The following is a 23,586-nucleotide window of genomic DNA, read 5'->3' on the forward strand; positions in this document are numbered from 1 at the left end:
AAAATGGAGAGTTGTGCATCTGTCTAAAGAAATCCCCTAAAACCACGACTATCTTATCAATCCTTCCTGTTTTGGCATTCTGTACTTTAAAGAGAAACATTTTTTTGTGTGACTTCCAGTGCTTTTTGTTATATTTTATTACTTCTTTGTCTATTCTTTCAGAATGCTTTGCCTAGCAGTTTTCAAAACATATCTGCCAAGGTGCCCAATTTGAATAATCCCAAACTGGTAAGAATTTGGATTGTAGAATGTCCTCATCACCTAGTTAAGAACAGGATTGCACATGAGAACTTTCTGACCTTGGGCTGTCTGGAGAACACTTTCTCCACCATGGTTACATGCACAGTAGATAATAAGACTAGGAAATCACTAGCAAAACATAGAAACGAATTCTTTATTTTACCTAGCACAATAAACAATGTTGGAGGTGGGGCATTTTCTAAAATCTATTTTACTTTTCAATATCAGTATTACTGGTGTTGATATGTGCACTTTTATCAATGAGCATTCAGTTGAAACTGGACATGATTCATTTGATGTTGTCAAAAATAGAAACTAACTTTGTGGGGTTGTTTTTTTTTCTCCTTTTGAATACCACACTGCTGAGGTAAAGAATGTTGTAGCTTGTGGGCGAGCTCAATAGGGCCAATTAAAACCTGACTACTCTTCCACCATGTTGAAATACCTGACAGAACTTGCTGCGGCCTTGTTTCTCCCTTCTTAGATACCTAATTGAGGAGATTTCCTGTTTGGTAGTCAAGGAAAGATGAAAACGAAAGTACCACGTTGCTGCTTCTGACCAAGGTATTTAAAATTGTCCAGTTGCTCACAATGCAATATTAATTTTAACTCTGCTTTAAAAAATGAAATGTAGACATTGTGAAAGAATACATACATGTTCTATAGTAGCCAAAGTATGTGTAGAATGCAAGGAGTGTGGTTAGCGTAGTTTAGTCATTCAAAAGAAGGTGTAGTATTTTATAACATCTAATTGACATTGCAGCTTATAACTCACAGATGCTTTGAGGATATAATTTTGTTTCTGTTGTGATAAGTACTTGTTGATAATTTCTTCATAGCTTAAATGTCTTGGGGGAAGTGCCTATTTAGATGGTTAAGTCTTGTGTTGGGGTCTGGGAGGAATCTCAGGAACCAGCAGCCCTTTTCTTCTAGTGAGTTTGGGAGCAGAAAAAAATGCCTGCTCCCTGCAGCCATATTGGCTCCATGTGGAAAAAGGGAGGCACCAAGACAAGCCTAACATAGTCTTTCCAAATTTTCCAGATGTGGTTCTCCACTCCCCCATCCTGGGTCAGTGTGAGTAACAGGAGTGATGGAGAAAGGCAAAATATGTTTCAGGACATTCCTGGCCATTGGAAACCTGAAGAGTGGGGAGAAATTGTTCTCTTCTGATAGCCAGCTGTGATACCTTTTTCTCTGACTTGAAAGGCAACAAATATTAAGTAGAAGCATATGAAATTGCCATTTTTGTTGATCAACCAACATGGTCATTTTGTTGGTCAACCAAAATGGTTGAATGCTCCCTGATTTCAGCAGTTAGATACCCCTCTTGTGGGTGTGCTATAGTATTTTCCCATCACTTTATGAAACTATTTTTCACTAACTCAGAGTTGGCCTGATGTTGAGGTAGAAGGGGTAGGGGACAAAAGAAGATAGGGGGTGGGGCGGGGAGGATATTATATAAAGGAGACAAATAGAATGGAAGAAAGAGGAGGATATACAGATAAAGCGAGGGAATGAAAAGGTGGCAGAGAGTCTGTGGCAAATTGTATTTTCTAAAACTGGATGCAAAGTTATTTCCAACCCTACGTGTACTTCTACAATCTTGCCACCTTCCTTCAAGAGGTAGAATCTCTGTCTCCACCAATCAAATTTAGGTGGAGCTTTGTGGGCTGCCTTGACAAAATGAATGTGGCTGTCACTTCCAAGGCCAGGCTATAAAAGGTGGTATATCGTCCTCTTGTATGAGATATGTGACTCAATATTGAGATGCTGGCTCTTGGAACCCAGCTACCATGCTGGAGGAAGCCCAAGCCACATAGAGAGGCCACCTGTAGGTGTTCCAGCTGACAGCACCACTGAGTTCCCAGCCAACAGGCACCGTCAACTGCTAAACATGTGAGGATGCCTTCAAATGATTCTAGCCCCCAGCTTTCAAGCCACCCCAGTTGATGCCAAGTAGAACAGAGACAAGCTGTCCCCGTTGAGCCCTGCCCAAATTTCAGACTTATGTGCAAAATATTTTTATTCTTTAAACCACTGAGTGGTTTGTTACACAGCAATGGATAACTGGAACAGAGACATTTTTTCCAAATTTCAGGAGAGTGTAGAACTAAATGGAAACAATTGAAAGTAGAATGTAATCTATGGAGCAGGATCTGTTCTATCTCATTTACCTGAGTAGCCACTTATAATAAACCTGGAACCTTTGGAAACATTTATCTGATGGCTGGCATTGAGAACAGAAGGATTTGAAGTGATGGATGATGAGAGAGGTGCTCAAAGTAACATTTTACAATGCTGTGAAAACTCAGCATGGTAGGCAGAATAATGGCCCCCCACAGATGTCCATATTCCATTCACTGGAACCTGTGAGTATGTTACCTTGCATGGCAAGGGATAATTGAGGTTGCAGATGTGATTAAGGTTGTTAATCTCCTGACCTTCTGATAGGGAGATCATCCTGGATTATGGCCTTGTATGGGTCCTTGATGGACCCAATGTAATCACAAAGTCCTTTAAAAGATGGAAGTAGGAGGCAGAAGAGTCAAAATCAGAAGGATGTAGCATGACAATGACTCCATTTACCACTTCTGGCTGTGAAGATGGAAGAAGGGGCCATAAGCCAAGAAATGTAGGCTGCCTCTAGAAGCTGGAAAAGGCAAGAAAACATTCTCCTTAAAGCCTTGAGAAGGCATACAGCCTTGCCAACACCTTGATTTTAGCCCAGTGAGACCCATTCTAGACTTCTGACCTCCAGAACTGTTAGATAATAATCTTGTGTTGTTTTAAGCCACCATGTTAGTGAGAATTTCCTGCAGAAGCAATAGGAAACTTATTTTAGTTTCCTATTGGTATCTAGCATATGGCCAGAAAACAAAAAGGTTATATATTCTTGGCACCTAATCCATTTGTTGCCTTTTGGATGGTTAAAATAGAATTTCTAGCACAACAACCTGTTGAAACAGTACTAAAAGGTCCTTTTTGTCTTGTTTTGTGAAGGAAACTTCATTTTTCTTTTAAGCTCTAATCTTGGTGACAGTGGCTCTGCATAAAAGGGTACTACTTATGGTGCTGTCATTGTATTACTAAAAACCTTGCTTCAAAAATAGCAGCACTATTTATTATGTATTTGTGATTAAGATCTTAGACCCAACTTCTCTTTCTTCATGCACCATTCTTACTTCTTTCCTTTCAAAACATTTTGTGATTCTTTTGTGCAGCATTTATTTCTGTAGCCTCCATTTCATTATTATTTTTGTTTTTTATTGCCATATAATTGCACATAATAAATGCACAGATATTACATATATAGTTTAAGTTTCGATAAATGCATACAGCCATGACTAACACCTCAATCAAAGTACAGAACATAACCTTCACTTTAAAAAAGTTACTGCATCTCTTTCTCCCTTTCTTTCTTTCTTTTCTTTCTTTCTTTCTTTCTCTCTCTTTCTCTCTCTCTTTCTTTCTTTCTTTCTTTCGTCTCTCTCTCTCTCCCTCTCTCTCTCTTTCTTTTTCCTTCTTCTTTTCTTTTTTTTTCTTTTTTCCCGAGATGGAGTCTCACTCTGTTGCCCAGGCTGGAGTGCAATGGCACAATCTCAGCTCACTGCAACCTCCTCCTCCCGGGTTCAAGCAATTCTCCTGCCTCAGCCTCCCGAGTAGCTGGGATTGCAGGCATGCACCACCACACCCAGCTAATTTTTGTATTTTTAGTAGAGATGGGGTTTCACCATGTTGGCCAGGCTGGTCTTGAACTCCTGACCACATGATCTGCCCGCCTCGGCCTCCCAAAGTGCTGGGATTACAGGCATGAGCCACGCGCCTGGCCTTTTTTTTTCTTTTTCCTTTTTTTTTTTTTTTTTTTTGAGACAGAGTCTTGCTCTGTCACCCAGGCTGGAGTACAGTGGCGTTACCTCAGCTCACTGCAACCTCCGCCTCCCAGGTTCAAGTGATTCTCCTGCCTCAGCTCCCTAACTAGCTGAGATTACAGGTGCCTGCCACCACACCCTGCTAAGTTTTTGTATTTTTAGTAGAGACAGGGTTTCACCATGTTGGCCAGGCTGGTCTCGAACTCCTGACCTCAGTCAGGGTGATCCACCTGCCTCGGCCTCCCAAAGCACTAGGATTTCAGGTATGAGCCACTGCACCCAACCCCCGCATGTTCCTTTCTGATCAATCATCCTCCTCACCCCATCTCCCACACAACCACTGTTCTGATTTTTATCCTCATATAATTAGTTTTGGCGGTTCTTGAACTTCATATTAAGAGAGTCGTACAGTATGTTCTCTTTGATGTCTTGCTTCTTTCACTCAACATAATATTTTTGAGATTTACCCATGTTCTTGCATAAGTCAGTAGATCATTCCTTTTTATTGCTGAGTAGTTTTCCATTTTACAAACGTCCATGACTTGTTTATTCATTCTTTTGTTGATGGACATTGAAGTTGTTTTCATTTTATTTTTTTTAGCTATCATGTACAAAGCTGTAAATAATATTCTAGTGCAAGCCTTTCTTTTTTGTTTTTGATAAATGCATAGAAGTGAGATTGCTAGTTCAAAAGATAGGTATATATTTAACTTTATAAGAAACTTCTTTAAATGAAAAACCTTACACAAATTAAATTTAGCAGAGTTTAATTGAGCAGAGAATGATTTGTGAATCAGGCAGCCCCTGAACCAGAAAGGGTTCATTCAGAGAGACTGGTGCGCTGCCGAGTGGTTGAAGATTTGTGGACAGAAAAAGGAAAGTGATGTTCAGAAAATGGAAGTGAGGTACAGAAACAGCTGGATTGGTTACAGCTTGGTGTTTGCCTTATTTGAACACAGTTTGAACAGTTGACCACCTCTGATTGGCCAAAACTCGGTGATTGGCAGGAGAGTAGGTTGCAGTCAGTTTACATATCCAGTTAGGTTACAGTTCACTATGTAAAATCTTTAGCCTGAACTTAAAATGTGTCAGGAAGCAGCTTTAGGCTAAACTTTTTAACACTGCCGAGGAGTTTTCCACAGCTGTTATAACATTTACCCTCTCACCAGCAATGTTTGAAAGACGCAGTTGTGCAGCCCCTTTGTTGATTAGTGGCTCCTCACCATTGATTCCTTACCATTGGGACCTAGTACTCCTGGCTCTCATTGAATGGTGATGAGTTAGTCTGGAATGCAGCATAAAAGCTTTTCAAAGGAGGGAAGCATATTAGATATTGTCTCAGTGAACATAAGGATCATAAGAGAAGTGGTGTTTGCTAGTTGTCAATTAAATATGAGGGCCAGGGAAGGGAAAAAAAAGAAATCCTTGAGGAAGGAGCTTCTTTTCTTTCACCTGATTTGTTCTTTAAGGCTTTATAAAACACTGCAACTAATTTCTGGATTGTTCTGACTGGTTATTTAATCTGTAGATTTTCCAGGCCTTTCTTTCTCCTCTTTTTTCTACCTTCATTTACTTCACTGCTTGTTAGTATATACACTGATGAAAACTCACACTAAAAGCTTTAGATTCTTGTTGATAACACTCATAAAGACTTGTAAAGACCATAAACTCAAACTGAAAGCAATCATTCCTGAACTAGGCCCTGCAGGCGTTGGGAAGGAGGCTAAAGGAACTGGACTGGCTCCCATCCCCCTCCCCTCCCCACTGTGATTCTGGGAGGCAGAGTAAACAGGAAGTAGGGTATGAGGGGGAGGAGTAGGTGGGAGAGACACTCCAGAACAGTCTGCACATGCTCAAGGCAAACTCAGAAGGAACAAAGTTTTAAAACAAAGGCCCAATCCCTCCCTCCCTCCCTTCCCTCTTTCCTTCCTTCCCTCCTCAGTCTGTTAAGGTGCAGCGGAATCAAATGCAAGAACTCAGATGTGGTTCCAGGAATTTTCAAGCTCACTGCAAAGATGGAGTGTAGACAAACAATTTAGCAATACCATGAGAGAGATAATGGAGTTATGCTGGGCTCTGGGAACATGCAGGAGGAAGCTTGCACTGTCAAAAAGTCTTCACAGAAGTGGTACTTCATTCAGCAAATATTTATTTAGCAACTACTTACTATATGCCAGGCACTGGGCTATGTGCTGGCAATAATAGTGAACATTACACAGTCTGTACCTTAAAATGCTTATTGTCCAGAAGAGGTTACAAACAAGCAAAGAGGTAGTTACAATGCAGCCTAATAACTGCTATGATGGCTGGGTGCTGGATACTCAGGAGGGGCCCCAAATGAGGACTAGGGTTTGAGGAACCATCTCTTGGCAAGTAACCTCTGTGCTGAGATCTGGGGGAACAGTGCGGATTAACTAGGTGACAATGAGGTTGGAATGGATTCTCTGGGGCTATGTCTAAGAGCCTGGGAGCAGCGATGGGCAGAGGGTGAGAGAGGAAGGCAATACATGAGCAGAAGCAACATTATGAAGAGGGCTTAAAAATGTGTGAAAGACCTGCTTCCTGATAGTATGTGCTGAGAAGGACACATCACTTCCGCCAAACATGCATAACTTAAATTTAATCACGAGGAAACATCAGGCAGATCCAAATTGAGAGGAATTCTACAAAATATCTGATCTATTCTCTTCCAGAATGTCAAGATCATGAAAGGTAAAGACAGAGGAACTGTTCTAGGAGAAACAGACACTTAAAGAGATAAGAAAATGGAATGCAGTATGTAACACTGGATTAGATCTTGGACCAGAAACATCAACATCTATATGTATATTTACACCTCTTTTGCCATAAAAGACACAATTTGCTTAATTGAAAAATATGAGTAAAGTCTGTATTAAATAATTTTATTGTAGCAATGCTAATTTTCTGATTTTGATCATTGTACTGCAATTGTGAAAGTTATTTTTCTCATTTAGAGGAAGATATACACTGAAGTATTTATGGGTACAGGGCATTGTGTTTGCAATTTATTCTCAAATGATTCAGAAAGAAAGCAATGAGAGGGAGAGAAGTAAAATTAGATATTTGGGTGAAGGGTATATGGAAAGTTTTTGGCACCGTTCCTGCAACTTTTCTGTAAGCCAGAAATTATTTCAAAACAAAAAGTTTTAACAAACTGTGCTCAGGGCTTTATTCAAGGACAATAGGAAGTGGTGGGCCATTGGAGGGAGCTGTGCTTAGAAGGATGTCTCATGCTGCAAGGTTCAATCCAGGGAAGACTCATCACCAATTTGAAGGCTCTTATAATAATGCAGGTGAGAAATGATGCTGACCTCAAACAAAGTGGTGGCTGTGGACAAAGAAGTGAATAAATAAATGAGATAGTTAGGAAGTAGAAATCAAAGCACATGATGGGACTTTATGGAGATTTTAGAGAGAGAAGAGTCAAGGGTGGCCTTTGGGATTCTTCCTGAGTGACTGAGTAGGTCTATGTCGAATGTGTGAGATAGGACTAAACAAAAGAGTAGATTTTAGAGGGAAGGATGGTTTTAGTTTTAGACATTATCCCGAAGCTAGCTCTGGCTGCAGCCTTTCCTATCTAAGTTGATGACAACCCCATCCTTCCAGTTGCTCAGGCTTAAAACTTTGGAGACACCCTTGATTCCTCTCTTTCTCACAATCCACGTTCAATTTGTCAGGAAATTTTGTTAGCTCTGCCTGCAGAAAATATCAAACATCTGACACTTCTCACCACCTCCACTGATACTATGCTAGTTCAAACCACCATGATATTTCACCTGATCTCTTTGCATCTATGCTTTTCCTCTACAGTGGCCAGATGGATGTCACTATTTTAGAAGTGATATGTCACTCCTCTGATCCAAACCCTGCACTGATGCCTCATATCTTTCAGTGTAAACGCCTTCCAGACCCTTCGCAGAATGGCTTCAGTAGTGCTCTGATCTTATCTCACACTCTTCCTCTTGTTTCCTCTGTTTCAGCCACATTGATGCCTCATGCTCCAGCCCTTGAGCCCTTGCTCTTGCTGCTCTCTTTTCTGGAACATTCTTTTCCCAGATATCAAAATAACAGAAAACCCCAAAATAACAAATACTTAAACAAGATATAATCATTTCTCACTCTTGGATAAAGAAAATGTGAAGTTAAATTATCTGGGAATGCTATTGTGGCCCTGTGGTGTGCCATCTGGCCCTCGGCTCAGAAATTTATGCTTCCCTAGCCTCAGTACCTCTTAAGGATATTTCATGGCACAAGATAGATGCTGGAGCTCAGGATATTACGTCTATGTTTCAAGCTGCCAGCAGAACAGGTAGAAAACAGAGACAGAGGAGTACTAAGTAGTCGCTTTCAATTGAGACAGTTCCATCATAAGCAGCAACTTACAACTGATAATTTAAAGGCCTTTGGAAGGAATTTGGCTTTTACATTGAGAAACTGTATTTAGTTGCTATGAAGGCTGGGACATGCAGTTGTTTAAACAGGTGGCAACAAGCCCTGATAAAAGTTAAAGTGTGTTACTAAGGAGAAAGAGGAGAATGGATTTTGGCATAGGTAGCTAGTAGTGTTTGCCATAGATCTTTTGTTTTTCATTTTGATGGTCTCACCATTCCCCTATCCCCTGACAGCATGACCACAGGGTCTGGTTCCATGTGGCCCATTTTCATTGTGGGAAATGGGTGGTGGGTAGCCTGGGTTTTGAGCCACACTGGTGAGGTAGTAGGAAGAAACGACAGGCTAGGGTAGAGGATGTGGGAAGCCTGGACATGTAGGAAATGGGAGGAGAAATAAATGCAGGAATCAGGGCTCTGCTCTTTGATTAATTAAAGCTAAACTGAAGTTTGAATCTTGCTCTTGATGTTTATGCTTGTTTCTTTTTCCTCTGTAACCATAAACAGTCAGGGTGGCCTCTTGGTGATTTAGCATGACAAGACCTAGTTGTTCTGCTGGGCCTGGGTGTGGAATCTGTCCATGTTCAGAGTTTCTAATATTTTTCATTCTATTTTCATTTTCATTGCAGGGAAGGACATTGATAATGCTTTCTAGCCATGTGTGAAGTTTTGCTGCAAAGAGGTAAAAAGGACTTACAATTACAGTATATTTCAATAATATGTTTTCTGAGGCATAAACTTTTGTGGGACAGAAATATGTACTAAATTTATTTATTTTAATAAACTAGCAGAACTAAAGGATTGCAGGAATTAAAACAAATAAAACCCAAGAGATCATTTCCTAGAATTTGGCATGTCTATAAATAACTTTTAAAAACAAGGCAAAATATACATATTACAATATATCTCATAGAAAAGACTTTAGGGATATCCAACATTCTCCAACCACTGGTCATCTCTGCCTGAGTGACAGGAGGACTCTTATTTTTTGTTGTCTCCTTTTAAAATTATTGATTTGTATAATTTTTAAATGTACATAAAGCCCCACCCTTAAACCCAAGGCAGGCCAAATAGCTAAGGGATGATGAATATTACTCAATGAGGAGGCAGCTAACACGTGAATGCTTTTGTGGGACACAAGCCATGCAGCCTGTGGCACTGCAGTGGTGGCACATGTGTTGGAGGTAGGGGGAGCCCCTACTTATCCCAACTCTTGAGTTACCAAGAAACTCTGTTCTAACTTGGTACAAACCAACTTTGGGGGAAGTGTGGTATGATCAAATAGTTTCCTATTCTATTGTAGGGGTAATGGCTAAGCAGAGGCCTCTGTGTTTTTCCAATAAAAAACCCAGGGCACAATAATCAGATTGTTGCCAACCCAAATAATTAGTTCTAACTTTTCCAACTTACCTATTTTGAGAAAGACTGGAGGAAGAATAGAGATCTTTAAGGTGACGAACACTTGGAAATGAAGATTCTTCTAAACCTCTAAGGCAACAGTAATATGGACACCTGGCAAAACATTTAAATGTATGTTAAGCATTTAGCAAAATAGGAAGGTAAAGGATGGGGATTAAATACTGAACCGTGGAGAAATGGAGACAGAGAAGATGAGATAGCACGATTGGTGTAGAAGGCAGCTCTCATGATGGCAGTGAGACTGTGAGGAGCACAGCATAGCTGGGTAGGATGAGCCTGCTGTTCAGGAAAGGGAGGGAGTCTATGCACATGGTCAGAGCCACGGTCTATGAGACTAGAGGAAGGGAGAGTCTATCTCAACATGTTTTCGTCTGGAAGATGCCTCTCAGAAAGGTAGAAATAAAGGTCTTGATGTCTGGGTTTTTTTTGTCTGTTTTTTGTTTTTTGTTTTTGTTTTTTTTTTTTGTAAGATCAAACACATTCCTACCTCAGCAAGCTAATTTCTTTCCCAAAGATGTGTTTGTAGTTCTGTGGAAATAGCCTAATTCTGTGATATAATGCCTGGTAGGAATTCTAGCCTTTTCTCTATAAAGGTCAGTTTCTCACTAGCAGTTCTTTTCTCATGGAAACGGAGATCTGATGATTATTCCAAGAGAAAATAATTGTCTACATTTGTTGATTTAAGCATTTTGCCAAAAGAAACCATTTCTTCTCTCAATTGAGAAAATGGTCTCATTTAAAAAATCATTATTTAATATGGTAGAAATTTTCATTTCAAGATGAGACTATGATTCTGTGCATTCATAGGCAACATGTCTTGATAGGTCATGACAACATGAGCATCCGTGTTAAATAAGAAAGAAGCCCTTTGATTGGACATTATTTCTTAACTCAGTTAATAATGTTACCTCAGCCAGGTGTGGTGGCTCACACCTGTAATCCCAGCACTTTGGGAGGTTGAGGTGGGTGGATCATGAGGTCAGGAGATCAAGACCATCCCGGCTAACACAGTGAAACTCTGTCTTTACTAAAAATACAAAAAATTAGCCGGGTGTGGTGGTGGGTGCCTGTAGTCCCAGCTACTCGGGAGGCTGAGGCAGGAGAATGGCGTGAACCCAGGAGGCGGAGCTTGCAGTGAGCAGAGATCATGCCACTGCACTCCAGCCTAGGCGACAGTGCGAGACTCCGTCTAAAAAAATAAATAAATAAAATAAATAAAATTAAAATAAATAAATAAATAAATAAATAAATAAATAATGTTACCTCTATGTTAATAGTAGGACAATTTATTTATTTAGGCTGTTTTAACAATATAACTATCTTTACTCATTCTGGGCATCATGGTTTTTAAAATATGGTTTATTCAGATATGTTTGCAGGTATTATATCTTTATTCAACTTGAAAGAACAGTGTCTTTTGTTTTTTAATCATGAAAGTTAAAATTTACAAAAATAATCCACTGTGTTACTTGACTCTGATATTTTAATCACCTAAGTCAAAGAAGTCAAGGTTGCTCTCTCATGGCAAATATAAATTGCAGATGACCTTACTGTTTATTTCCATCTGTTCATAGGATAGATTAGAGGTTTTACAAAATCTTCAAACTAAGAGAGTTACTGAGGTGCATACTATTAGGGTAACATGAAAAACGTCCCCACTCATAGGTTTTCCCCCGGTTGAAAAGCAGATGAGTTTATGACTTTAAAACAATCACCCGAATAAGGGATGTATCTCACAGAGGGATATTGTGTGGGAAGAAATGTGTCAAATACTGAGAAACCAGATATAAAAAGAGTAATGTGATACATGGAGAAGAGGTAAATATGTTAATCTTGACTATATGAAAATGAATGACCTAAAAGATGACCTATTTATCCCTTAGGAAGAGGATCGATGTGCTTTGCTAGAAGGAAGCTTGCTCCAACAATAGTTGTATCCCTTCTCAGCTTTTTATGATGGTTTCACACTAATGTGGCATATATTTCCTGGAAATATTTCCTTCTTCCCAAAGCAATTAAAAATCTAGGCTCACTTTTAAAAGTCTCCTATGAGAATTAACTTGCATATGATACGTAACAACTTAGTAAACATTAAAGTGTCATAATGATGTTGAACCTTACAACAGGGGTACATAAGTCTACCTGAAGATAAAGATGTAAAAGGGAATGCTAAATATTCATCAGATTGTAACTAAAATCATAATAATAAGACATATTGGTATTATAGTTCTTATAAGTTAAGTAGTAGTTCTGTGTAAGAAAATAATTTAAGAAGTGCTTCTAATCTCATATTCCCCCTCCCCAGGATTACTTGGAAGTAAGTTAAAAACCCTGATGAAAAAGTTGTTTATATAAATGTATGTAGTATATTATTTATGTGTGTATTGAAAGCCAGACAATGAAATTCATAAAAGATTAGAGCTAAAATGAACCTTAGGGATCACCTAGTATATTTTCCATCAACTAATTTGTGACAAAGGCAAGACTAGAATTTAGGTCTCTCAACTTACAGATCTTTGTTTCTTTCATTAAATTGAATTCTTTGTTGTCCCCATTTAAATTATTTAATTTGCTCAAAAAATTAATAATTTTACCATATTATTTTACAATTTTATCCTTGGAGATGAATTTCTAAAATTTTGGGGATATTAGTTACTGGTTTCTATGGGAAGGGATCATTTCATAATGTGTATAATAAAAAATTTTTAAGGCTAAAAAATAGGTTTGTTTACTTCACACATGGGCTAGGAATGCTTACTAGCAAGATAAATCTCTACTTTTTACATTGAAAAGATCTTATTTTTATTTTATGAGTTTTGTAAACTTTTTCTTCCTTGTTGGTGATTTTGAGCCCCTATATAAATCAAAAATTAAACTCTCAAATCTATTGTAAGAGCATAAACATTCAAAGTTTTGGTACTACAACTTTAAGGAAAATCTAAAGTCCTTTCTTTGTCGTTGTCTCATTCAGATCATAATAAATATTTCATTCCCAATTTAATGGATTTGGCTTGGAGGTGCCTTACATAGCCATATTGTAATGTTCGGGTTTGGTTTGTTTTAAAAATTTATAGCAGTTCAAAGCAGAAGTTAGATCTGTTCTCACAACTGCCAATACCGCAGGCCATTTTCTATAAACATCTTCTCAAAAAGAAATCAAACACACACTACCCAAAGAACCAGAGACACAGCTGTTTCTGGTTCTGATCTTAAGAGACATCAACTTTTGCTTGGCACAGTGCAAGTGAGAAGGGAATTGATGAAGTCTGATCACCTATTCCAAGAAGTTCTGCCTGGGGATGGAAAGAATGGAAGAGGATGTCTCTGACATCACCTTCTTATTTAATTCAAAACTTATTTCCTAGCTGAGATGAGAAAGTAGAAGTAGTGAGAGAATCCATATAGTCCAAATAAGATAAAATGCCATTTATTTTGTCTTTCTTTTTTTAAAAAATATAACCCCTTTGAGTTAAATGTATACTTGCCATATGACCCAGCAATTCCATTTGTAGGTGTTCATCCAAGAGAACTAAAAACATATATCCACATAAAGACTTCTACACAGTTTTCATTTTATTCCTAAAATCCCTAAACTGGAACCAATCTAAGTGACCATTAGTATAGTATAGCCATACGATGGAATACTATTCAATAAAAAAGGAACAAACTACTGATACATATCACAATATGGATGACTTCCAATACTATGCTGAGCAAAAGAAGTCAGAGATAAAAGAGGAAATAAAGCAAGATTTTATTTCTATGAAGTTCAAGAACAGATGAAACTACTCTCTGGAAGAACACATAAAAATAGTAGTTTTCAAGGACAGGTAGTAGGGAAATTGATTGAAAAGAAGCACAAGAAACTTTTGGGTTACTGCTGTGTCTTAATTTGGAGTAGTGGTCATGTGAGTGTGTATCAGGGATTTCTCAATCTTAGCACTACTGACATTTTGGTCCGGATAATTTCTTCTTGAGGAGGGCTGTCCTATGTATTATTGGATATTAAGCAGTGTCTCCAGCCTCTACCCCTTTTCTATTGTGACAACCAAAAATTTCTTCAGAAATTGTCCCCTGGGTGGCAAAATTACTTCCAGTCAAGAACTACTATTGTAGTTCCTCAATCCCCATCAAAGTGTACACTTAGGATAGGTGCGCTCATTTTACTGTATGTAAATTATACCTCAATAAAGTAAATAAAAATAAGCCCTTTTGGGGAAGGACTTATTTGGGCAAGAGTAACTTTATAGTGGAGAAATCTAACAAACACCTTCGCAGCCAGGTGATCAAGGTCAGCATCAATAGTGATCAGTCATGTTGACAGTGTGTAACTTTGATGTGATGATGAGAAGAGAATGACACTTTATCTCTGTCGTCTTCCTTACAAAAATACATAACCACAGTCTAATCATGAGAAAAACATCAGACAAATCCCAATAGAGGGGCATTTTACAAAATACACGATTAATACTCCTCAAAACTGTCAAGGCCATCAAAAACAAGGGAAGTCTATAAAACTGTCACAGCCAAGAGAAGCCTGAGGAGACATGATCACTAAATGTAATGTGGTACTCTGGATGGGGTCTTAGGACAGGAAAAGGATAGTAGGCAAGGAAACTAAGGAAACCTGAACAAAGTATGGACTTAGGTTAAAAATAATATATTGGTCAGACATGGTGGCTCACTTCTAGAATCACATCACTTTGTTTATTATTATTATTATTATTATTATTTTACTTTAAGTTCTAGGGTACATGTTCACAACGTGCAGGTTTGTTACAGAGGTATACATGTGGCATGTTGGTTTGCTGCACCCATCAACTTGTCATTTACATTAGGTATTTCTCCTAATGCAATCCTTCCCCCAGCCCCCCACCCCCCGACAGGCCCTGGTGTGTGATGTTCCCCGCCCTGTGTCCATGTGTTCTCATTGTTCAACTCCTACCTATGAGTGAGAACATGTGTTTGGTTTTCAATCCTTGTGATAGTTTGCTTAGAATGATGGTTTCCGGCTTCATCCACGTCCCTGCAAAGGACATGAATTCATCCTTTTTTATGGCTGCATAGTATTTCATGGTATATATGTGCCACATTTTCTTAATCCAGTCTATCACTGATGGACGTTTGGGTTGGTTCCAAGTCTTTGCTATTGTGGATAGTGCCGCAATAAACATACGTGTGCATGTGTATGTATAGTAGCATGATTTATAATCCTTTGGGTATATACTCAATAATGGGATTGCTGGGTCAAATGGTATTTCTAGTTCTAGATCCTTGAGGAATGGCCATACTGTCTTCCACAACAGTTGAACTAATTTACACTCCCACTCACAGGGTAAAAGTGTTCCTATTTCTCCACATCCTCTCCAGCATCTGTTGTTTCCTGACTTTTTAATGATGGCCATTCTAACTGGTGTGAGATGGTATCTCATTGTGGTTTTGATTTGCATTTCTCTGATGACCAGTGATGATGAACATTTTTTTATATGTCTGTTGGCTGCATAAATGTCTTCTTTTGAGAAGTGTCTGTTCATATTGTTTGCCCACTTTTTGATGGGGTTGTTTGTTTTTTATTTCTTGTAAATTTGTTTAAGTTCTTTGTAGATTCTGGGTATTAGCCCTTTGTCAGATGGGTAGATTGCAAAGATTTTATCCCATTCTGTAGGTTGCCTGTTTACTCTGATGATAGTTAGTTTCTTTTGCTGGGCAGAAGCTCTTTAATTTAATTAGATCCCATTTGTCTATTTTGGCTTTTGTTGCCATTGCTTTTGGTGTTTTAGTCATGAAGTCTTTGCCCATGCCTATGTCCTGAATGGTATTGCCTAGGTTTTCTTCTAAGGTTTTTATAGTGTTAGATCTTACATTTAAGTCTTTAATCCATCTTGAGTTGATTTTTGTATACAGTGTAAGGAAGGGATCCAGTTTCAGCTTTCTTCATATGGCTAGCCAGTTTTCCCAGCACCATTTATTAAATAGGGAATCCTTTCCCCATTGCTTGTTTTTGTCAGGTTTGTCAAAGATTAGATGGTTGTAGATGTGTGGTGTTATTTCTGAGGCCCCCGTTCTGTTCCATTGGTCTATATATCTGTTTTGGTACCAGTACCATGCTGTTTTGGTTACTGTAGCCTTGTAGTATTGTTTGAAGTCAGGTAGTGTGATGCCTCCAGCTTTGTTCTTTTTGCTTAGGATTGTCTTGGCTATGTGGGCTCCTTTTTGGTTCCATATGAACTTTAAAGTAGCTTTTTCCAATTTGAATCACAGCACTTTGAAAAGCTGAAGTGGGAGGATCACTTGAGCCCAGGTGTTGGAGACCAGCCTGGGCAACATAGTGAGACCCCCATCTCTACAAAAAATTAAAAAGGAATAATGTATCAATATTGGTCCTTAAATCCCAGCCAATGTACCACACTAATGTAAGATGTTAATAGGAGAAACTGTGTGTGGAATATATGGGAACACTGTACTTTCTATGCAATTTATCTGTAAATCTAAAATTATTCCTTTTTATTGAATCAAATTAAATCCTACTCAGCCCTAACATGACCAGAGCAGGTTTTAAGATCATTTATGAGATCAAAGGACTAGGTGTAGATGACAATGACTTAATAAAATGCTGTTTTCATGTTTGTGGTTTGCAGTATTATGAACAAAAAAAACAACAAACTTACCAAAAAGCACAATCTGTAGATTTCAAAATGCTATGTAAGCTCAGTGTCAATTCTAAAAGGGTTTGTTTATATAAAAAATTTCATGTTAAAAATTAAGCCCCTTGATAGGTCATTGGATGGGAAGAAAGAAAAAAAATTTAAAAAAGCCCTTTTAGAATTGACATTGAGTTTATGTAGCATTTAGAAATCTACAGACTTGTATGAACAACTACATGCCAACAAATTAGAAATCTAGAAGAAATTGTTAAATTCCTTAAGACATACAACCTTCCAAGATTGAATCATAGAGAAGTAGAAAACTTGAACAGTCTTCAATGAAATAAAGGCCATATATGACAAACCCACAGCTAATGTCACACTGAATGTGGAAAAGCTGAAAGCCTTTCCTCTAAGATCTGGAACTAGACAAGGATGCCCACTCTCACCATTTCTATTTAACATTGTGCTGGAAGTTCTAGCTAGAGCAGTTAGGCAAGAGAAAGAAATCAAAGTCATCTAAATTGGAAAGGAAGAAGCCGAATTGTCCTTCTTTGCAGATGACATGATATTATATAGAGAAAATCCTAAAAGCTCCACCAAAACACTAATAGGACTAATATTTGAATTCAGTAAAGTTGCAGGATAGAAAATTAACATATAAAAATCAGTAGTGTTTCTATAAGCCAACAGTGAACTATCTGAAAAAGAAATTTTAAAAAAGTCCTATTTGCAATATGTACAAAAAAACCTTAGGAATAATTTTAACCAAGGAAGTGAAAGTTCTCTCCAATGAAAACTATAAATCATTAATGAAAGAAATTCAAGAAAACACAAATAAATGAAAAAAAAATCCTATGTTTATGGATTGCAAGTATTAATATCATTAAAATGTCCATACAATCCAAAGCAATATACAGATTCAGTGAAATTCCTATCAAAATACCAATGACATTCTTTATAAAAATAAAAGAAATCCTAAAATTTGTGTGGAACCACATAAGACCCTGAATAGCCAAAGCAATCGTGAGCAAAAAGAACAAGGTTGTAGGCATCTTATTACTTAACTTCAAATTATACTACAAAGCTATAATAACCAAAACACTGTGGTCCTGGCACAAAAACAGACACTGACCGGTGGAATAGAATAGAGAACCCAGAAATATTCATGCACCTACAGCTAACTGAATTTTGACAAAAACACCAAAAACACACATTGGGGAAATGACAGTCTTTTTCAATAAATGGTTCTGGGAAAACATGCTGAAGAATGAAACTAGACCCCTATCTCTTACCATATACAAAAAAATCAACTAAAAATGCATAAAGGCTTAAATGTAAAACCTAAAGTTATGAAACTACTAGAAGAAAACATATGGGAGTCTGGGTGTAGTGACTCACGCCTGTAATCCCAGCACTGTGGGAAGTCGAGGCGAGTGGATTGCTTGAGCCCAGGAGTTCAAGACCAGCCTGGACAACATGGAGAAACCCCATCTCTACTAAAAATACAAAAACTAGCCAGGCATGGTGATGGGTGCCTGCAATCCCAGCTACTTGGGAGGGTGAGGCATGAGAATCACTTAAACTCAGGAGGTGGAGGTTGCAGTAAGCTGAGATTGTGCCACTGCACTCCAGCCTGGGTGACAGAGCAAGACTTTATCTCACAAAAAAAAAAAAAAAAAATAGATAACACATGGGAAACAATTCATGACATTGATCTAGGTGGGATTTTTTTTGGATAGAACCTGAAATGCACAGGCAACAGAAAGCAAGAATAGACAAATGAGTTTACATCAAACTAAAAAGCTTCTACACTGGAAAGGAAACAATCAATGAGTGAAGACAATCTGCAGAATAGGAGAAAATATTTGCAAAGTATGCATCTTGACAAGGGGTTAATGTCCAAATATATAAGGAACTCAAATAACTCAATAGCAAAAAAACAAATATCCGGTTTAAAAATGGGGAAAAGACCTGCTCAAAAGAAGACACAAATGGCCAACAGGTGTGTGAAAAAACGCTCAATATCACTAATCAACAGGGAAATGCACATCAAAACCACAATGAGATATTACTTCTCCAGTTAGAATGTATATTATCAAACAGACAAAATAATAACAAATGCTGGAGAGGACGTGTAGAAAGGGGAACTCTTACACACTGTTGATGGGAATGTAAATTAGTAGAGACATTATGGAAAACAGTGTGGAGTTTCAAAAAAAATAAAAATAGAGCTACCGCCGGGCACGGTGGCTCACGCCTGTAATCCCAGCACTTTGGGAGGCTGAGGCAGGCGGATTACCTGAGGTCAGGAGTTCAAGACCAGCCTGGCCAACATGGTGAAACCTCGTCTCTACTAAAACTACAATAATTAGCCAGGCATGGTGGTGGGCACCAGTAATCCCAGCTACTTGGGAGGCTGAGGCAGGAGAATAGCTTGAACCCAGGAGGCGGAGGTTGCAGTGAGCTGAGATCGCACCACTGCACTCCAGCCTGGGTGACAGAGTGACACTCTGTCTCAAAAAAGAAAAAAAAAATACAATAAGATAAAAATAGAAATATAACTACCATATGATCCAGAAATATCGCTACTGGGTACATATCCAAAATATATAAAATCAGTATGTTGAAGATATAACCGTGCTCCCTTGTTTATTGCAGAACTATTCACAATAGCCAAAATATGGAACCAATCTAAGTTTATATCAATGGATGAATGGATAAAAATATATGGTACATATACACAATGTATTAATATTCAGCCATGAAAAATAAGATCCTGCCATTTGTGACAACATGGGCAAACCCAGAGGGCATTATTTTAAGTGAAATAAGCCAAGCACAGAAGGACAACTATAGCATGATCTCACTCATATGTGGAAGCTAAAAAAGTTGAAGTCATAGAAGTAGAGTAGAATAGTGGTTACCAGAGGCTGGCGAGAATAAAGGAGAAGCTGTGAAGGGGAAAGGCTGCTCAACAGGTACAAAATTACAGTTAGATAGGAGGAATAAGTTCTGGTACTCTATTGCACAGCAGGGTGACCACAGTTAACTATAAAGTATTGTATATTTTCAAAAAGCCAGAAGAAAGGATTTGGGGTATTTTGTTTGTTTTTTAATTGACAAATTAGAAGAATCATTCAGAAGTACATTTATTTTATTATTATTATTTTTGAGACAAAGTCTTACTCTGTCACACAGGCTGGAGTGCAGTGGCGTGATCTGGGCTCACTGCAACCTGCGCCTCCCAGGCTAATGCAATTCTTGTGCCTCAGCCTCCTGAGTAGCTGGGACTACAGGCATGTGCCACTGCATCGAGCTAATTTTTGTATTTTTTTTTTTTGTAAGTAGAGGTGGGGTTTCATCATGTTGGCCAAGCTGGTCTTGAACTCCTTGCCTCAAGTGATCTGCCCGCCTTGGCCTCCCAAAATGCTGGGATTGCAAGCATGAGCCACCCTGCCCAACTGTAGAAGAAAGAATCTTGAATGTTTTCACCCCAAAGAAATGATAGATGTTTGAGGTGATGGATATGCTAACGACCCTGATTTGATCATTACATATGTATCAAAACATAACACTCTACCTCATAAATATTACAATTATTATGTGTCAATTAAAAACAAAATAAAACTAAAAAGAAAAAACAAAAAGAAAAATCTACAGTTTTTTTGCTGTTTTTTTGGTTTTGTCTTTGTTTTTAATACTGCTAACCACAAACATGACAAAGGTTTTTATTAAGCCATTGCCATTTGCTGCTACACCTTTGATCTAATAAATGACCTTAAAACCTGGTTTATATATGTTAGGGTCGAGTAAGATTTAAAGCAATTCAATAAAAATTTATTGAGCACTTACTATATGCTAGGCACCAAACTAGTTATTAGGAACGTGAAGATGGATGAGATCTGGTCCCCTGGCCCCTGCTTCCCGGGAACTCAGAGTCTTAAAGGAGGGCATTATCTAGTGTAATGGTAAATTATTTATTACAGGAGTATCAAGGTGAAAAATATTGTTGTGTAATGAGAGAGACTTTTTGTCTCCCCCAAAACAGATTGCAGTGATTCTGGCCTAGAAAGAGTGCAAGCTTGGATTACGGGGGCCAAGGACTATTCTGAAAAAGAGAGAAATACAGGTCAATGGGAAGGAAGAATCTTTCTTCAACCTGCTCCCATTGGTCTCGTTGCTCTTTCCATGTTGGCTTGTGGGAGCAGTTCAGGGAGTTTTGTGAACCACAACACTTGCTTCCTGTATTAACAGCCAAACAACAATTGTATTCTGCCAGGTAGGCTTTCCTGCCCTATTGACCTCTGAGTCTTACTGTGGCCAACACTTACGCTTACATCTGGACAGAGCTGTGGAAGGTTTAACCAGATGGGCAAATCACAGAAACTCCCTGTATGTCCATTTTCTTATCTACAAAGAAAGGAAAACCTAAAACCTCATAAGATAGTTGGGGTAAACAAAAACTCCTTATAAATGGTTAGGTGTTTGGCAGACATTGGTCATTTTTACTATCCAGGCCTCTTTCTTGACCTGAGATTTACATGGAGCCTTTTATCCTGTGCTTCTTTGCAGTTTTAGAAAGTTACCTACCATAAGGGAGTTGGTATGGCATGGTGATTAAGAACATACACTTTAAAATCAGAGAGACCCTGGGTTTAAATCTCAGCTTGACTATTTTCCAGCTGTGTAGGAAGAAACAGTGCTTCCCTTGGAGGTTCCTGTGAGGATGAGATGAAATCATGTACAGTTAAGTGCCAAGCATAGTGCCTGGTGGGCAGCAAACACTTGATAATGAAAGTTGTTCTTTTATTCCATTTCTTCATTTATGTTCCACTACACTGTAAGCTCCAAGAAGACAGGATTTTTAAAAATTTCATTCAGATGTATTTCAAGTACCTGAAACAGTGGATAGCATATGGGAGTGCTTATTAAATATTTGTCAAATGACTGAATGAACATGTGGGCTTCACTCCAGGCTCTATCTGCCACACATAGCACAGAAGACAGACACTCTGGTGGAGATAGAAAACTCAGAGGCTCAAGGATATCTGTGCCAGTTTCTGGTATTTTAATAGTTCCATTTCCTCAGGTGGGCAGGTAATCCATTTAAGATCCCCAGTTCTGGTGGACTAAAGATGCCCACACTTTTTTTTACTCTCTTTTCTTAGAGACATGGGGGTCTATGCCCCCTCCCCTTGAAACGTAACAGGCTTTATGACTGCTTTGACTAACAGAATATAATAAAAATTAAATCATGCCAGTTTTCAGGCCCAGGTATTAACAGAATGATAGTCTCCATTTCCTGTCTCTTGGATGCCAGCCACTATTAAAGAAGTATGACTACCCTGAGACCCCCTTGCCGTAAGAAACTCAAGCAACAAGCAACCTTGAAGAGTGGTGCGCTATGTGAAGAGAATAGACAACTGGAACACTGGCTATAGAGAAAGAAACTATAAACTGTGTGGAAACTGAAATTGGTTTCAGAGTGGTCAGTTACTTATTTTCATCATCCCTCTTCACTTTGTTCCCAGAAATAAAATTGATGACCTTCCCACTTTGAGCAGAGGAGAGAAAGTGGGAACTGGCCCCATCAATGAATCCAAAAAATTCCTCTTTGGGGTCATATTATAAAACAAGTGGGCCCATGAATTACCATAATTCCTCTGATGGCCACTGGGCAACCAACCACCATGGCACCCCACTGGTTCTTGCCTCCTGGTATTCACATCCTTGTGTAGTACTTTCCCAAATAGGACATAGGAATAAGGCTGACCTGGGTCTCCAGTAGGAGAGAGTGCTTTCTGAGGAATGTGATTTCTGAGTGTAAGTCATGAAAGATATTGCAGCTTTCACCTTGCTTCTCTTGAATCACTTGCTCTGAAGGAAGAGAAATGCCATGTTATGAGGACACTCAAGCAGCTATATGGGGAGATCCATGCGGTGAGGAACTGAGGTATCCTGACAACAACAAGCACTAATGTGCCAATTGTATGATGAAGCCATATTGGCAGTGGATCCTCCAGTCTCAATCAGGCCTTCAGATGAATGCAGCCCTGGCTGCTGACATGCTGACTGCAACTCAATGAAAAACCATGACCCAGAAATGCCCAACCAAGCTGTTTCTAGATTCCTGATCCACAGAAACTGTATAAGGTAATAAATGTTAATTCAGAGTTTTAGGGTAATATATTACATAGCAATACATAACAAATATAGCCACTGTCTGCATCCATATGGTATTTGTTTTTGTTTCTTTGCTATTTTGTTGCTATGCTCACTCAAGTGTAGCTTATATTTGGAGCTCAGAACTTTAACAACAAAATTGTTTTCTAGCTCTATGGTGTCTCAGGAAACTAGATTCTGTTTTACTGATCATCTGTACTTCCTTTGATGGTAGGTAGACCCCGTCTTGTCACACACCTTATAAAAGGCACACTCTTAGAGGTGGTGACACTCATAAGCCAGCCCAAAGTTGCCTAATGGACCTATGTTATCTGAAACATTGCTAATATTTCTATTTCAGCCATATGCAAGTATAATTTTTTTAAAAATTATCTGTATATGGAAATCCATGCTGAGGTCCAACTAGGCCATGACTGCAGGACATGAGTCTTCGAAGCGTGTGTATACACAGACCTAAAAGGAGAGGAATGTCAGGACAGTGAGAAAATTAAGAGACTCCTATCCTTAGTAACTAGCAGCAGAAACTCTTAACATTGTGACTTGGACCCTGATTTCCCTGCCTTCTTCCAAAACAAAGTTTTGGCAGTGCCATCAGGAGCTTCTTGCCTAGGTTTGCTTAGGAGAAGTTACTTCTTTAGATGAGTGATTTTCCAAGTATTCAGAATTAATCCAGAGCAGGGGCAGTTATCTACCTGTTAATGAGGAGTCTTTTAACATGGACTTCCTCACCCCCCATCTATCCATCTGGCTGTGCTTTCAAAAGTTGAGGACTGCTTTATAATATATAAAGGAGTCAGAAGAAGATAGAGAAGAGTTCTA

General features: G+C 38.6%; 1 long non-coding RNA gene across 1 annotated transcript; it reads left to right on the plus strand.

The window, feature by feature from the left end:
• The first annotated feature begins 161 nt into the window (after positions 1-161).
• On the plus strand, positions 162-23,175 carry LOC134760895 (uncharacterized). Its single transcript, XR_010138950.1, has 4 exons — positions 162-228; positions 725-804; positions 9,148-9,200; positions 21,846-23,175. It is a non-coding gene; the product is annotated as an uncharacterized LOC134760895 (long non-coding RNA).
• Positions 23,176-23,586: the final 411 nt, after the last annotated feature.

The sequence above is a fragment of the Pongo abelii genome, chromosome X (assembly GCF_028885655.2).
Source record: "Pongo abelii isolate AG06213 chromosome X, NHGRI_mPonAbe1-v2.0_pri, whole genome shotgun sequence".
Classification (NCBI taxonomy): domain Eukaryota; kingdom Metazoa; phylum Chordata; class Mammalia; order Primates; family Hominidae; genus Pongo; species Pongo abelii.